Raw genomic sequence first — 18,526 nt, 5'->3', positions numbered from 1 at the left:
AGCCAACCTTGACATGGACATGTGCATTCTCTGTTGTGGCCCTGATGTTATGGAATGGCCTGCCTAATGAGGTTAGGAAGGCTCATACTCTTCTGGCTTTCTTAGGGTTGGCAGGTCCCTCTTCACCAACAGAGGGAGGTTTTTGGGGTGGAGCCTGAGGAGGGTGGGGTTTGGGGAGGGGAGGGACTTCAATGCCATAGAGTCCAATTGTCAAAGCGGCCATTTTCTCCAGGTGAACTAATCTCTATTGGCTGGAGATCAGTTGAAGTAGCAGGAGATCTCCAGCTACTACCTGGAGGTTGGCATCCCTAGGCTTTCTGCAAAACTGAAGTATCCAAGAGGGCTTTTCTACATAAGTAATAGAGCTGTCCTGTAAAAAAAAAAATGGTGCAGAAAGATACTTGGGTAAAGAGTTAGGGACTGTGGGTCTTACTGTGTAATTTTACATCATTTAACACATCATGTTAATACTTATACTTAGCTTCAATTATCTCGTCAGATTTCTAGTTGGTTCCAGATTTCTATAGTCATAATCCTATTGCATTGTTTATTGGATGCCCCATCCTGTTGGTTGCATCGATGTACTCTGTGTAATCTGCTTTGTCCCAGTGAGAAGGGCAGACTATAAATAGCGTAAATAAAATGAAAATGAATAAACGAAAGGAATCTACTTTTCTATATTAAATCCTGAATTTCTGATACTTTGTTAGGATGTTTTCAGATAAAAGCATTCTACTGGGAGAGGGCTTAATTTTGTTGACTGAAAACATTTAAAAATGGGAATATTGCTCACTACAATATAATGTTCTCAGAGCTTTTCACGATGCTTTCATATGTTAGGTGTCAGACCCTTGACAGAAAACATATGCGGTATGCAATTGAGAGTCATCTTGTTCCAAATATGGTTTCTTGGATTCTATATGATCAAATAAGGTTTTTAAAGATATATTAATACAAGAATGTACAATGGAAATCAATTGCTTTGCTGTAAGAAACTTTAAAAGCAACAAAATGAAAGCAAAGTCCGGATTTGAGGTTTACTCTCTATAGCATAACTTAGTTTTGTAATCAAGATGCAGTTTGCAGCAGGAGGATTTAGACAGCAGAAGGCATGCCATTTTTCTCTCTAAAAAACCAATCCTAAGCATGCCTAATCAGATATAAGTCCCATTTTATTCAGTGAGGCTTACTCCTAGGAAAAGATTTTTCATTCAATCGTACACAATTCGTCTCCTTACTACAATTGCCGTTGCACAAGTCTTTTGTCTATACATGTCCCGTGATCCCCAGCAACACATTGTTCAGTGGTCAAACAAGGTCCCGGTTTCATTAACAGAAAAAAACTGAATGTATCTATCTCAGAACCTCACCATTGCCACATATAGTCTCACTATGACTTTATGGGTGAAAGCAAGTGTTAACATGCCAGAAACTCACAAATTTCTTAATGCATATACTGAAACCATGAAGTCTCACAGGGGCCATTGGAGAAAGGGGAAGTTGGAAATGATTTGTTACCATTAACTTCCTTTATTTACAGGAATGGGGATGGAACCCAACATTATTCCTGGGTGACTCAAACTCCCATTCAATCATGATGCTGCTTGGCTGATCTTGAACCTGTCTTTTTTTTCCCTTTCTTACCCTACCTGATCTCCAAGAATCTGTTGAACTGGAAGATGGGGCGGGGGCATGTACATCCACTGAGCTTCTTAGAAACAGTGGATATACAGATGCCAGTGGATTTTATATGATGCTAATAATTCACTTCTATTTCCATTTTCTTCAAGGGAGAAGAGTTGTGGAATGGTATAGAATAGCCCAATCTCATTGGATCTCAGAAACTAAACAGGATTGGTACTTAGGTGGGAGACCACCAAGGAAGACTCTGCAGAGGAAGGCAATGGCAAACCGCCTCTTCTTAATCACTTGCCTTGAAAACCCTCTGGGCTTGCCATAAATCAGCTGTGACTTGATGGCACTTTATACACACAACAAGGGAGAGCATTCATGTTAGAAACATATTAGGAAATCTGAAACCAGTTTATTAGCAAGTAGGGCTGTGCACCTTTTCCCCAGTGTTTTTCAGTTTAGGCTTAATAAACTCAGAAATTTTTGAAAAAACAAACAAACAAAAAAGCCAAATATGAGGCATCTGACTTTTTTGAATACTCAAACTTTTTGGGTTCAGTAAACGTGAACCTGAAAAAAAATGTGGTGCAGAGCTAAACACTAGGCTCCACAAAGCCCAGCATTCAGTTCTGTGCAGCCTGCCCCCTCCAAAGCCCACGTGGACTTCAAAGGTGGCAGGTCACGGTGAACTGAATGCTGAATGCTGTGCTTGAGCCCAGGGTTCAGATTGATGCCGCCCAGCATTTCGATCCCCACCACCTGCCGCCTCCGAAGTGCATGGAGTTTGGAGGCAGCAGACGGCAATCTGAACACCGATCCCCACTGCCTGCCACCTCCGAAGTTTACGCGGACTTTGGAGATGGCAGCCGGCAAGGTTCTGACTCAGATCAGAGGCTGAAGGTGGCAGCAGTCTAAACTCAGATCCCAGCCACCTGCCGCCACCAAAGTCCACATGGACTTCATAGATAAAGTTGCCAGGTCCCTCTTCACCACCGGCGGGAGGTTTTTGGAGCAGAGCCTGAGGAGGGCGGGGTTTGGGGAGGGAAGGGACTTCAGTGCCATAGAGTCCAATTGCCAAAGCAGCCATTTTCTCCAGGTGAACCACTCTCTATCGGCTGGAGATCAGTTGTAATAGCAGGAGTTCACAGCTGGTACCTGGAGGTTGGCAACCCTATTCATAGATGGAAGGTGGCAGAGTTCTGACAAAGTCCGCAGGAAAGTAAGGGGGGGAGGGGAGGGGGAAAATGGCAGTAAGGCCAAAGATTTTTCAGCTCACTTTTATCGCCACCATTTTTTTAACTAATAAAGAGACCCCCCAAAATACTGAAAAGGTATTTGGGGGGTTGGTTCAGCTTTAGCTGAATGCACACCACTATTAGAAAGTCTTTCTTTCCCACACTGGTTTTGCATTTTCTGTGTGAGGCGGCTCTCTTTTTGGTTGAATCACACTTTTTCATTGGGTGATCAACATGATCTCGCACAATACTTGATCCTTGATTTCACCACCTGGTCAAAATTCTAAGACTTTCCTGACTTGCACATTTACAATGAGGAAGCAGTGACTATGGTATAGTTTTGAGATGAGTTCTATTGAATATTATAAAGGAGATTAAATATACTAACATAAATTTCAATGAAAACTAGTAATGATGCAAAGATGTATCTAGGGCTGATTATACACAAAGGGGTTTTCCTGTGGTGGTCATGTTGCTGATGTGATTGTTGCTCAATTCACACTTGCAACAGATATTCCACATGACACAGGGTAATCCACTTTTTCACTCTTGTTATTTGTGGTTTCCCTTTCACACCAGATGAAGATCATATCATTCCCCTCGCCATTGTCATATCAGATTTGTGATTCTCTGTTCAAAAATTCTGTAAACAAAATTTTTTTCATCCCACTGCTCCCAGATAATGTAATACTTGAATCGTTTGGTAATGCTAATTGATGGAAGGTACTGGGCGTCCCACTGTGGTCATCTACATTGGAAAGATTAGTTGGCATACTACTGCTTTGGGGAAAGGAAGACAGAACTTCAGAAACTTTCAAATGATAATCTAGGGAGCAGAGGAAAAAAATCCCACTCGTATAGTTGTAATGTATGATAGAGCTATGACTTTGACCTGATGCCCTCCCCCCAAAAAAAATCAGTTTTGTGGTGTCAGCAATAACAACCAAGGCAATTCAGTGTGAAAATACAGAGAAAGGGGGAGAAGTGGGTGTCACTCAAGCACAAGGCATATCTTCCCTTCTGGACACATGAAAAAGATCATCCAACAGCAATCATGCTGAGAAACATCTTTTTTGTTCAAATTAAAAAACAAACCAACACCAGAGCATTAGTAGAAAAACTGTTCAAGGTTTGTACAGGAATGGAGGACAATGTCATGTGGAAACAAACAACAAAAAGATGCATAATTAGAGTTGCTAAAATGGAGGAAAACCTCTGAGTGGAATTAGCCTAGATTATTTCCCAGTTAGAGATAATTTACATTTTGATGATTTTCAAGCAAGAAATGAGCTGTATGTGAATGCAGGAAGATGAAAAGTACTCTTATGTGTTTAATTCTTAAACAAAAATCTCACAGCATAAGAAAACAGAGAACATTAGGGAAAACTTTAGAGTGGATTAATTCCTCTTCATATGCTGATTTTCTATGGGTGGGCATTTTTTATGGGTCAGAATAGATTAATATTCAGGCATTCTTCAGTGATATAAATAAGGAAGGCCTTCACTTCATTTTATTATATATTTTGTTTGTGTAGTATTTTTTACCAGGTTTTTCTCCCAAACTGGGGCCCAAAGTTGCTTATGAGAATACTGGTAATACATTGTGGTGACCGGTGGGCAAGTCTTTGCTGTATCCTCCCACAAGACCTTTAAGATCAAGCAGTTTCTTGCTAAGAAGCAGAAACAGAACCGGCCCATACTACAATGGATCCATATGAAAACTGGCAATAAGATCAGATACAACTCCAAAAGGAGGCACTGGAGAAGTCCCAAGCTTGGTCTGTAAAGAGAAGCAGCTCAAAGACCTCAGATGGCCCTTTGCTACCAATCTGCCACAGCTGTGTTTTCAAATCCGACTCACGTTGTGCATATTTTCTTTCAGAAACCTTTCTTTTCACAAAGAGTTTTTTTTAAAAGAATTAAAATCGAATAATGGAAAGCTTTGTATGCAATTAGCATCCTTTTAGTTCTCAGTGCATCTGTGTTTGAGGAGTTCTGGTTGCAGGTGGAGAGAGGTTCATTAATAAATATGAGATTGCACAAAAAAAATGTTAACCCGCATACTACTCTAGATTTGAATCCACCAGACTAGTCACTCAAAGCCACAAACTGCAAGTCATGGCCTAGAGAAAAGAGCCCCTCAGCTTGCACCAAAGACTCATGCCTCTTGTCATGCTCAGGCTTAAATACTTGCAACGGGAGGAAAAGAGAAGTTCAGCCCAGCTCTTAAGCTAGACCCATATTGGCCCTATGATTGGGCAAAAGTCTAAAGGCCCTTGGCCCTTGGTTCTTAGCCCGTGGATCACAGCCTGTCCCCTAGCCAGATGGATTAACCTGGTGGACAACTCAGGCCACCTTATTTACTTTTTGTTTGTTTGCAAGCATCAACACTGGCAAATGCCTTTTGCTCCTGATAAGGGAACTTCACAGCAACTTACCATCTCAGGTTCCTTGCCAGAGTACTGCTGTAGTTAGAGGCGTGAAACAGGGCTGTGTTTTGGCTCTCCTTCTTTTCAATTTTTATATAAATTACATCATTAAGAGCCTCTCAGGAGATGACATTTTCCCTCCTTGCCTTGGCTCGTGGAAAATATCATCCTCTTATATGCAGATGATATGGTCTTATTTGTCCATAACTCAAATTGGGCTGAGAAGGTCGCTGTCTAGACTTAGTGGCTAGTGCAAGGAAGAACTGCTAACTATCAATTATTCTAAGACCAAGGTGATGGTCTTTGGAAAAAGGCAGTGTCTCTCCAGATGGTCAATTGACAAATTCCCAGTCGACCAACGTTGAACTTTTAAATACTTGGGAATCATATTCAGTGACACTCTTTCCTGGAAGGCATGCCTAGAAATTGATAAAGCAGCAGCCCTTTGGAGAATGGGCACCATACTGAACTTCTATCACACTAAAGGGGGCTTCTTGAAAGATCCAGCAATAAAACTATTCCAGAGCAAGGTGATTGTGTAACTTTTACATGGCATTAAGGTATAGGGATAGAATGATGCCATTGTAGCTAATTTGGAGATAATCCAAGATCTCTTCCTGAAAAAGCTTCTAGCTCTACCCCCTAACACCCCAGTTGCCTTGCTGAGAGCAGAAACAGGTCTTCCTTCCCTGTGGGCAATTGCTCACAAAGCCCTGTTCAATTATTGGCACAAACTGAAGAGAGCCCCAGTAAGTCATCTCTCAAGCATTTATTTTTCTATAAATCTAACAGATCCTTTATGGTTAACTACCTATAACAAAATCCATCAAAAATATAGCTTACCCGATGTTATTCGTGGGGCTTCCGAGGCAGACTATAACTGCAGGGCCCATTTACAGTATGTAGATACAATGCAGAATCTGACAGACAAGTTATAACAGGTTCTAAGTTTTCATTCTGGTACAAATTAACCTAAGAAGATCATTCCAGTGGTACACCATCTGCTTGGCATGCAGAAGGTCCTAAATTCAATCCCTGGCATCTCCAGTTAAAGGGACCAGGCAAGTAGGTGATGTGAAAGATCTCTACCTGTGACCCTGAAGAGCCGCTGCTGGTCAGAGTAGACAATACTGACTTTGATAGACCAAGGGGCTGATTCAGTATAAGGCAGCTTCATGTGTTCATTCAACTAATTTTTGCAGCTCAACTCTTCTTTCTTGTTTGCTCAGAAGTAAACCCTGCAGAGGTCAATTTGGGCTACTTCTGAACCCTTTCAAGAACATACATATTGTTTTGCCTATGATGCAACTAACCACAAATTCCTTCCATAGACCCAGCAGGTCTTTTGGATGTGTGGGTTCTCAAACCCGAATCCTTATGTGTTCTAAGGCTCCCAGGCAGATGGATGTGGTCATGGTAGCACATGTGTGCATGATATGCCTGGCATTCAACAAGTCACACCTGAGCACATGCAAGTCTTGAGCTCATTTAAATAGCCACAGTTTTTCATGCAGGACAGTCTGTATTTGACAGGTGGGAAAAATTCTTAACTAAATGCAAGCATTAATCCAAGCACTTCATAGTGACTCAGTTTTGGAACATCCGGTGATTTATAAAATTGATTCTAATAACTCCAGTGACTGATTCCAGATACATACCCATTCCATATAAGCAGAAGCTCTCTTTGTGTGTGTTGTAATTGGGGAGTTATAGTTTTCCCAGAGCCGTCTCATTCAGTACGCTAGTTATTTCTTGTCTCAATATGTTTTGCTCCATTTCCTTTCAGCAATTGCTCATTTTATGGCAATGTGTTATAAAAAAACACACTATTCTTCGATAACAAATCTGGGGTGAATAATTTGAAGTCAAGATAATTTTATCTCACTTTAGGTAGTCTAAAAGAGGAAACCGGCAAAATCCCAAAGAGGTTTTGTTTTGTTTTGTTTTGTTTTGATTTAGTCTGTCAATCCATTTGATGAGCCAATGTTCTGAAAAAAGTGATGAGAACAAAAAATAAAGCTTTCAGAATACACAGTTAAATAAATTTTAATTTTAGTTCAAAATGTCATTTTCAAAGGATACCAATGTTTTTTTATATATATATTTTAAAAAAAATTCCATACATACAACAACGTAAACACTACCCAATCACAATTCAGACTATTACATCTTGGTCATAATCTTACAAAATCTAGCATATGTCACATCCTACTCAGAATTCTGTTCTACCTACTTACTATATCCACATTTTATCATATATATAAAAAGAGAAAAAAACAGAGAGAAAAACACACAGATGTATTCATGATTCACCATTACTGTTTCTGATATGATTATATAGCTGGATCTTCATTTGTAATTGATATGGCTGTAATTGTATGTATTATTTTTTCTTAATCTAAACACATATACAAACAATTAATGGGTCGTAGCAACATTCTTAACACATATGATCTTAGTCCAGTCTCTGATTTTATTTACACTCTTGTTGCACTCTTCCATTATATAACAACAACAATAATAAAGGATGCCAATGTTGTAGATCTCGAGTGTCTTAAACGAAGAGATGATAGCAAAACATGGAACCAGCAAATGGGGATGCAGAAATTTCAAAGTGATTTCAATCCACATAAGTGCAAGTTATCCATTATTCAGGTGCAGAAACACAGTCTGCTCTGGTGAATCCACTTTGTTCTATACTAATCAGCTGATTTCTCACTGGGAAGCACAAACATATGGTATGTGGATAATATAAGCCATATATAGTTTTTTTGGTACGTTTCTATGTTATAGCTTTATGATGTACAGGGCTTGAGGCTGCCAACTCTTGGAAGGCACAAACCTGGCAAAAACAAACCAAAAAATCCATTCAGAGGTGGGACCACTTGTGTCAATAGCAGGAGGTTAGTGAGAGTAAGAGGGAAATCCCATGTGCCCAGGGATGGAACTGACAGGTTAAAGGAGTCGAGTGTCAGTGTTGGCCCCCTGTCTGTCCCAGCAACCTGATATGCCATGAGGGCAGGGCATATGGGGCCAAAGCTGCCAGAAAAAGCAGGGCACTGCTATACCAAGGTGAGCCAAAGAGTCCAGGGCTCTGGACTCCATCTTGGTGACCTGTGCAAACTTTGGGAGCTGTCAGACACAGATGGGCTGTTTGCATTCCTCTGACCTCAAGGTGGAAAAGCTGGAAACAACAGGGAGTAAATGGGCCTCCCTCACATCCTTAATGAAGTGCTCCAAGCAGACATCTGGAACTGATAGCCAGCACCTTAATCTCATCAGCAGTCAGAGTCCATTCATAGAACTCTGACCAGCCCTTTTAGCATATCTGAATCATCCACCAGCCTCATCTAGCATGCAGAGTAGATTAAACTGACATCTCCTGTCCACTCCTCCCTTTCTGGGAAAACCTCCCAACAATCTTCACACATCTGAAAATCTATACTGAAGTATTTACTAAAGTATTTACCACTACTTAATCAGGCAGACTCAGGTATTTTTGTATATTGCCATTATCTCATGCCCTTTCATACTTTAATATCTTAGCCATTGGAGAAGTAATCAAACCTTTTGTCCCTGGCAAAGTCCACTGTTTTTGCCCATTACCTCACGCAGCCTCAGGGCTCATTTTTGCTATAAGTAGTGGCCTTTTCACCATTGAAACGTGTGCGTGTTTTCTTGGATCCGAGACACCTACCCTTTACTTGCGTGTAAGGTCCTTTTCCTTCTGGGAGACACTGGCTGTTTCTCTGCCACTCAGCACTGCTATCATTTAGATGTCACATTCTTCCGACTGTTAAATACCCCTCTCAACCCCTCACATCCTTGTGTTCATCCCCTCTTCCCTTTTATTTCTTAGGCTCTTGTGTGTGTCGGGTATTTGATTTTGTTGCTCTCTCTGGGTGTATTTAAACTCAATAAAACCCCTTAACATTGTAAACAACACTTCTGTATTTAAGAGTTTTTCCATGAGGGTTTATCCTCGTAAATGCCAGTAAAAATAACTTGCACCCCAACCTCTTGTTAGGCTAAGTCTCCAAAAGCTAATTACCCCTACTGAGATGGAGATGGTCTACTTGGGATAACAGCAGAGCCAACAGACACTATTAACTCATCTAAAATGCTCTCTTCATTCTCTCACTCTCTGGCTGGGGAGAGATCAGGAAGAAAAGGGCAGCAGAAATGGCAGCTAGTGCCAGCTGCAGCATGGGCAGCCCAATCCTAAGGGGAGGGGGTAGTTAGTTGACGGCCAGGAACGGTGCAACTACCCTGTCTCCTGAGAGGCTTCTTGGCTGGAAAAAAATAAATAAAATTGCATTAAAAAAATATGGAACACCCCCCATTGAGTTTCACAGGGCTACGCCAGGTATTTTGCAACTTGACGCCTGCAAAAAAACATTAAAACTGCATTTTTAAAAAACCCCGGAAACTCCCCCATTGAATTTCCCGGGCTACGCCAGGTATTTTGCAAGTCAACACCTGCAAAATAGTGCATTCCCGGGGCAAAAGGGCTTTGGAAACTGCCTAAAGGCAGCTCCGCCTACAGGAATGCCCCAGGATCGCCCCCTGGATGCCGGTGTGAGCAGACACTCTGGAAAAATGCTGCCAGGAAGGCACCGCCGGTGCACGAGACTGACGCTGCCACGTCGCTCTCCAGAGTTGGCATAAATCACCCTGCGCTGGCGTCTGTGCCACTATGGATGGTGCAAGTGGCTTGGTCACTGGCACTGAGTTCATGCTTTCTCCTAAGCGGCCCCACCCCCTTCAGGATTGTACGGTTCATGAAGCTTCTTTTGAAGCACACAAAATCCTCAAAGTAAAAATTAACTTTAAACATAGTGCAGAAACATCCTTAAAAGAGCAGTGCAGGAGATTCCTTTCCCTCAAAAGTTTCCACACAATTAGAAACAGGTCTCTGTCCCATTCTTTCAAATTCATGAAGAAACTCATCTAGAAATCAGCCAGAAGGGAGGAACTATTTGGCCAGTGGGAAACTAGCCAGTTCCCAAACTGAACAGGACCACTGGAGGAAGGTGAGGGGAAATAAGGGAACAAAATTCCAGGAACTTTACTGATCGGGGGGGCGGGGAGGCATGGAGGCAGGTGAGTTTGGGTTAGGTTTGGGTAGAATGGAAGGGATGCAGAAAGAATCTTTGGATTTTGATGGCCCTGACCATGTACTTAACTTATAACTCACCCAGCATTTTCATGACTTGTCCAAAGCTTTTGGCAGTGGCCTGAAGGGTGACTTAGTAAATGTGGTCTCAGTTACACTAGAAATGCAGTGAAGCAGTTGTATGGCTGCCTGTGATATCAAGTGCTAATGCTAATTGTGTTCTCAAGTGCTAATTAGGTTTCTTAGCCCACCATTCCTGTTTGGATATATGCACCGGACCTGGGACATGGAGAAACAGGGCAATATTTCTGTCTTCTTTTTCATGTTTTTTTTTCATGCTACCTGACCTTGTAATTTGTGATCATTGGTTACTTTTCCACAACGTGGACCTCAAGAAAAAACCCATCAACTATCAAGAAGAAGAAGAGGAAGAGGAAGAGTTGGGTTTTATATACTGACTTTCTCTACCACTTTAGGAAGAATCAAACCAGCTTACAATCACCTTCCCTTCTCCTCCCCACAACAGACCCTGTGAGGTTGGTGGAGCTGAGAGAGCTGTGAATAGCCCAAAGTCACCCAGCTGGCTTCGTGTGTAGGAGTGGGGAAACAAATCCAGTTCACTAGATTAGCCTCCGCTGCTCTTGTGGAGGAGTGGGGAATCAAACCTGGTTCTCCAGATCAGACTCCACCGCTCCAAACCACTGCTCTTAACCACTACACCACACTGGCTCTCCAAGACAAACTGGTCTTGAAACTGTAAATGAGATTTACAGCAGCTCAATAATACCATTTGGGTTTAGTTTACAAATGAAAAACTGCTAGGATTCAAAATGCCTGGCTGAGCAAATACATGTTTGCTAATTGCCTGAACTTTTTCAATGGAATAGGCCCGGTAGATCTTCCTTGGGAAGGAATGCTCCCCAAGTAAACCCACTCAGTGTTGCCAGTGCTTATTTAATGCGTGTCCCATTCTTGGCGGCATGTGATATTAACAGGGGTATGCACTGAACAATGGCTTTCTATTGGCTTTTCGTGTGTTAACAACAGTTAGCCCTAATTTGCAATTTGCAGTGATATATGGAAAACCAATTCGTGTAGAGTTCGGTATGTACTGGCAGTAGAGACATAAGTCCCTTTGTTTAGATTGCTGGCACTATAAATTCTGCAAACTGAATATTTGCTGTCCGTCACAACAGTCTAACGTTAGTCCCCATACATTTTTTTTTCCTGCTGTCACTCATAATTTTGTTTTATTCTCCCACTTCACATGTTGAACTCAGCAGTTGTGGAAGGCAAGATGCCTTGCTCTACCCCACTTGTTCTTACAGTATCTCCAAAACTTCAGACCATTTGCGCAGACCTACCGTAATGGCCCCTTTTTTAAAGAAGAGGTATCGCCTTAGGGGTGGGCAGAAGATCACTCCGTAGTTACCAATAACTCTGAAAACCTTTTCTTAAAAATAGCTCTCAACCCCTCCTCCAGTGTTCCAACCACTTTCTTATTGTTTCCCCTTTAAAGCTACTGTAACAGCTTCTCTCTTCCTTCTCTTTCATGTGAAGGAGAAGGAGGAACACACACATAAAAGACGTGCAACTTTTATCTGGATTGGAAAATGATAGTACCAGCACATTTCCTCATCCACCTCTTTTCCTCCTCCTTCACGTATGCCCACACACCCCCATTCATTCCCCCCACCCGCATCAAAGCTGCCATTTGACAGGGAAAACATAGACATAACTGTATATTTTCTCCCTACAGGGCAAGTTACAGTGTGGGGTTGTGGTGCTCTTTTTGCTTTGGGAAAACAGCAGAGGAAAGGTTTCCCCAGCGGAGCACTGCAGACTTTCTCTGAAATGCTGTACATTTGGTCCTGGCCACCATTCTGTGACTGGCTTAGCCCACCAAACCACCATTTTGTGACTGACTCAACCCATTCTTCTTCTTATTTGTTTATTGCAAATAAATTACTGCTGATATCATACTGCCCTTGTACAAATCTATGGTGAGACCACACTTGGAATACTGTGTACAGTTCTGGTCACCACACCTAAAAAAAGGATATTACAGCACTTGAGAAGGCGCAGAAAAGAGCAACCAAAATGATCAGGGGACTAGAGCAACTGTCCTATGGGGAGCGGTTAAGACTCTTAGGGCTGTTTAGCTTGGAAAGAAGGTGGCTAAGGGGAGACATGATAGAGGTCTATAAAATTATGCATGGTTTGGAAAGAATGGGCAGGGAGAAGTTTTTCTCCCTCTCCCATAATACTAGGCTGCGAGGTCATCTGTTGAAGCTGGAGGGCGAGAGATTCAAAACAGATAAAAGGAAGTATTTTTTCACACAACACATAGTTAAATTGTGGAACTCCCTGCCCCAGGATGTGGTGATGGCTGCCAGCTTGGAGGGCTTTAAGAGGGGAGTGGACATATTCATGGAGGAGAGGGGTATTCATGGCTGTTAGTTAGAATGGATACTAGTCATGCTGCATACCTATTCTCTCTAGTATCAGAGGAGCATGCCTATTATTTTGGGTGAGGTGGAACACAGGCAGGATGGTGCTGCTGCAGTCGTGGCACCTGGTTGGCCACTGTGTGAACAGACTACTGGACTTGATGGGCCTTGGTCTGATCCAGCAGGGCCTTTCTTATGTTCTTATTGCTTTTATGGCATTTTGTATGCCATTGATATTATATAGGTGATTTGTATGTTGATGCAAGTTGATGCAAGTTGATGCAATATCAGGCATCCATTTTAATTGTCATACTTCTATCAAATTGTATTAGTTTGGTTGAAGGGGAAAAATCCATACACCTTTTTTGATTGTAATGAAATGACAGTTGTTTTGCTCCTTTTTAAGCAACTAGCCCTAATTCAGCAAGGGAGATGCATACCTCAATGCTGTCTAGGGTCAGTAACAATGCAGCCAGACTGGAGGTGGATTTAATAGCACATGGTTAATATGAAGCCAGATGCTATGTGGCAGATGCTGCCTGTGTTCCCAGTACATAGTATCAATGGACTGCACCATTTGCAATACATTTGGATATATACAACCTGTTCAGAGCAGACATAGAGATCCCTAGAGCACGGGGTTGGTCTTAGCCATTGGAGACTTGGGGGGCAGATCAGCAGTGGGGTAGTAGGGGTCCCCCATGTCTACAGTTGTTTGCCTTACTCCAGCACTGCAAGAGTGATTGTGGGGCCCCATCACCAAGTTTTACCTGGGTTCCTAGAATCACTAAAATGCCACTTCTACAACATTACTTGAATCACTGCTAGAATCACATTCTGGGAGTATGCGATTCTAAAAAAACAAAACAAAAAACACTTTATGAAAGTCTTGCATTCATATCATTCAATCAATTGAACTTTTCCTTTGTTGCTGGTTTTCATTTAGAATGCAACTGATTATGAATGAAGTAAGCTACACAGTAATATAAATGAGTTGACGGGCCATTCTTGACAAACAACTTGGAGGTAAATTGATTTTTCTAGCCCTTAGAGAACAAAGTGTTGCTTATAGATGTATTTACATGTATTTAGGGCTCCTTTATGATGGTGCCGCTTTTTGTGTGTGTGACGTGTCTCAAGGATATACTGTTACCAGCTAGTGGAAACGACACCACATCCCGCTATCTGTCCCTGCTATGTTGTTTACTTCTTTGGTTCTTTCTTCCCATTAAATGATATCTGTAACGCTGAGCTCAAATTTTAGATTTTTTCTTCTTCAAAAAAAATCCAAACATCTATGCACATCAGCCATGATAACAAAACTGGGGAAAAAATACAAACAAAATTCTTTAAAATTAAAAAGGTACCAAAACAGCAAGTGTACAGCAGAAAGGTACATTCCTATGCAGATGTTTAATCACACTTACACTGAACATGTGCACATTCAATGGAGTATCTTCATGAGACCTACGTGCGTACAAGTATGTGTGCACAGGCTGTTCCACACATCCCTGGATTTCCCAGGCAGCAGACGATGAAGCAGATATTTTTTTTTAAAAAAATCTCTTGTTCATTAGTTGTTAAGGTTCCACAAGAGTTTTGGAATTTATAAGGGCTGCTACACATTTGGCAGCAGATGTGTTCGACAGACAAATGTCTTGTGTTTGAAAGCCGTGATCACTCATTCCCGATCCAGGCTCCAATCTGCTCATCTGTCCACTATCCACTTTGAACAGCCATCAAACAGCTGTGCGGCAGCACAATGGCTGTGGTGGTGCAGTTTCATTTCCCTGCCTTACAGGGTCTTCCGCATCTGTGCAGTAGATTAAATCGATTCTCCCCCAGGGTCACGGATGGTCGGGTCAGGCAATTAAATGACATGGGAGGGAAATGATGCCTCCCATAAGGCTGTGGAGAAATGCACCTGCACAAAATAATGTTGATGACATGAACTAAAATGAACACCAAACAATAAGAGTTTAGGGGGAAATTACAGTGTTGGTGTATATCCACTTACTGAATGGTTGCTTTTGCTCACAATTGGCTGTATACAATTGGCTAGAAATCCATTCTACACAGTTGCAAAAGTCCACAGGATAATTAGATTGACCTATCTCCATTGAAAATTTGGATATAATAATTACATTATGTGGGGAAACCTGCAAGTCTGTCTCAAGAAACTGAGTCCTTTAGTGCAGTTTCTTGTTCTTCTGCCCATTGGTTCAGGTTTCAGGCCTACCATGGAAACGTTTAAGTTGGAAAATACAAAATGATCGTAACTATCAATAATAGACGTTCTCATTTATACAGCACCCATTCACTACCCTCAGATCCTCCTAGGGTCTCCTCCTAGCTGAACCCTCCCTTCAGGTTCTCAATTTGGTCTGCTGTTTTTCAGGTATTATCAAATGCCACCCCTGATAGGGTTGCCGACTGCCCACTTATGGCTGACAATCTACCGCCCATCACTGCTGTTGCCCGCTGACTCTCAGCTGGTTGGCAGGTAGAAGTAGGTGGGGAAAGAGAGGGGGAGTGACCAGCGCTGATGCCATCACTTACACGATGACATCACTTACAGTGTAACTGGAACTGCTGGCATGAGGCTTTCCCTGCCTCCTCCTGTTTCTATCTTAAGTTTCCAACCAGCCGGTTTCGCTCCCTCCGCCCTACCGCCACTCAGCTGTTGGGCGGGGGTGCGAGCTTTCTTTTTTGCTTTGCTCCAAGGCTTCCCTGGCGCCCCAGCGTGCGAGCTTTCTTTGCCGCGCTCTGCCCAGTGCCCCAGGTTTCTCAGGCAGCTTTGCTCCCCGGCTGCTTTTCCCTGCGGTTTCTCGTGAGTATATCATTTTTCACGATAGACAGCATACATTTTCAAGAAAGTAGCTCTGATCTTCACAGCCAAGTGAGCAAATTCAATGCTATTAATGGTAACAATACAGTTTCTACTGCCAACATGATAATCTGTCTTCTTCTTGACAATCCTAGCTACTGGGTTGAATCCACTAGCTCTCTTCTGCAATAGTGAAATCTATTGGAGGGAGACTCCTTTTGTTGAAGGAAGAAGTCTTCCTCCAATGAAAGGTTCCTCACTTACTAAAAGGAAACCATTGGATTCAACCTATAGTAAAGAATGACCTAAATTCTCTGCACCTTTTCACTGCATAGATGTAATCTCTCCCTCTATAAGGTATTTGCAGATTTTGGTTTTCACAGCTTGGAAATACAATAAATGAAACCCTTCTAAATATACTGGTGCATAATAGTCAATACATAATTTTCCTGAGCATGATTGGGTTTGTAGTATTGAAACTGGAAAAAAAAATACAGGATTACATACTTCTTCCATCTCCTGCACTCATATTTTAGTTTATTACTGAGATGGTATACTTGTGTGGGGCAAAATTCAGGCAACAAATGGGGACTCAGATGCTTCATTTATTTTACGAAAGGTATATCCTGCTTTTCTGGCTTCATCAGGACCACAAGGTGGCTTGGGACTTATGAAGGTATCCATAAACAATCCCTACATATAGAAAACTAACATGTCAGGGAGAAATCTAGGCTGCACCCATAGCCACTCCTCCCCAACTCCTGCTGCCAGCCCCCTACCTCCAAAGGGGATTAACTAAAATATAAGGATTGGGGCTGGCCCTTTTCCCCCAAGCACTGGACAATCCACTTTGCAACCTGAACTTTGTAAAAAGCTCTCAGTCTTTCCACACACATGGGCGCACACACATATACACACAGAGACAAAGTCTGGGGGATCCTGGACAATCCAAATAGCACATAAGATATTGTGAAAGTTTCTCTTAAGATCTCAGCATTTAAAAATGTTTTAAATATTTTATTTAATCCTTCCACATTTTAAACTTTGGGACTGTCCCCCCCACCCAGAAATATCTATCTTAGACCTGGGTGCCAGTCTTATGGATTTTTTGATCCTCATGGGGCAGGCATATTTGATGTGCAGCCTATGCATTTTTACACAGAACCAGTTTTTTTTCCCTTATTCAGTGGGGTTTCCTTTATTCAGCAATAGCATACAGTGCAAAGCTGACAACCCATTCTGAGCTGTGCAGGTGAAAGTGGTTTGGAGGTGCACAAGGGCCCACGCTGGTGTCCGCACCATATGTGCCGGTGCCCAGGCCACTTGAACCGCCATGATAGGCATGGACGCTGGTGCTGGGGTGCGGATGCTGGTCTCTCTGCACTGCCATGGCAGCACGGCCCTGGGATGCCAGCTCGGCTTTCCGCTGGCATCCTGATGGCACACATCTGTGTGCCATTGACCCAGGGGGCGTTCCTGGGGCATTCTGGGGGCAGAGTCACCTTTAGGTGGCTTCCTAATCCCCTTTCAGGCTGCGCACACCCCCTTCACCCTTACTTGCACTTATGCCACCTTTTTAGGTGGTGTAGCCCCTTGGAACGCTACGGAGCAGTTTTCTGCCTTCGGCGGGGGGGCTGAATCCTCCTTTGGAGGTGGCGCAGCGGAGCAGCCTCCAGCCACCAGTACAGCCCCACCCCTCAGGAATGGACTGTATGTGCTATTGCTCCCAATTCACTATTGATGCTCAATGATCTGTGCAATGTAACAGTTTTTAGCTAATTTCCTTATTTCAAAATATTGCATTTAGAATTAGATGGATCGTATTTCTATGAGTACTATCAGGATTTGTGTGTGTGTGTGTGTGTGTGTGTGTGTGCAAATGTTGTTCGCTCTTGACTAGCACCTGATCATTAATTTTGCCACCAGTATCCTCGAGGTAAGTAAATACCTATAGTGAAAATCTCATCCAAGGGCCACCTTGAGTTATAGTAATCTGAATGTAATTGGGGTTGTTTGAAATTAGCCTGTGAATGCCCAGAGGACTAAAAGAGATGAACTAATACCCCCTGGGCTCTAAAATCAAATCACTGTTGATGGACCTTTGCAGGAAGCCAAGGCAACCTATATTACCTGCCCAAAGAAGATGGATTGACCAATCCTTAAATATAATTTATCACTGTTCAGTCACCAGCAAAATGTCAAGGTTTATACAACAACAACAAAAACTCCCCCAGGTCTAACCAGATAAGAAAATTTTGCAGGCCATTCACCCAGACAACCAGCACTGCAATTCTAAAAATATTTTCCTGGGAGTAAGTCCCATTGAATAGACTTGAGTAGAAATCTGAGCAGCTAGAATTGCACTATAAAGCTCATACTCCATCGAACCAAAGATTAGCCTGCATATTACGTTATATTTTCATAATATTTGTATTTTCATTTTAAATTGTACATACTTGCTGACCCAGCGCTTAACTGGGGGGGGGGGGGGAGGGGGGTGACTGGAACCCGCTACCCAACCCATATCCCCCCAAGAACTAATCCCCAGCATGCAGTATACATACAGAACCTTTGCAGGGTGACCCTGGTGTGCAATTAAGGACACAGACAACTTGCTGGTATTAAAACGGCCACAACCTTTATTGGTTACAGCGTAAGGGCATTGGCACAGCATAGGGGCTGTATCCAAGGCATTGGCTGACCCACCTGCCAACAGATGCATCTCCTACTCCCAGCCCACCTGCTGGGAGTAGCCTGGGATGGCAGTATGCAGGACCCACTAGGATGGGAGCCTGCTGTGTTGTTCCCTTGCCACTTGGTAGAGGCCACCCCAACAG

The sequence above is a fragment of the Euleptes europaea genome, chromosome 16 (assembly GCF_029931775.1).
Source record: "Euleptes europaea isolate rEulEur1 chromosome 16, rEulEur1.hap1, whole genome shotgun sequence".
Taxonomy (NCBI): domain Eukaryota; kingdom Metazoa; phylum Chordata; class Lepidosauria; order Squamata; family Sphaerodactylidae; genus Euleptes; species Euleptes europaea.
This window is presented reverse-complemented; position numbering follows the sequence as displayed.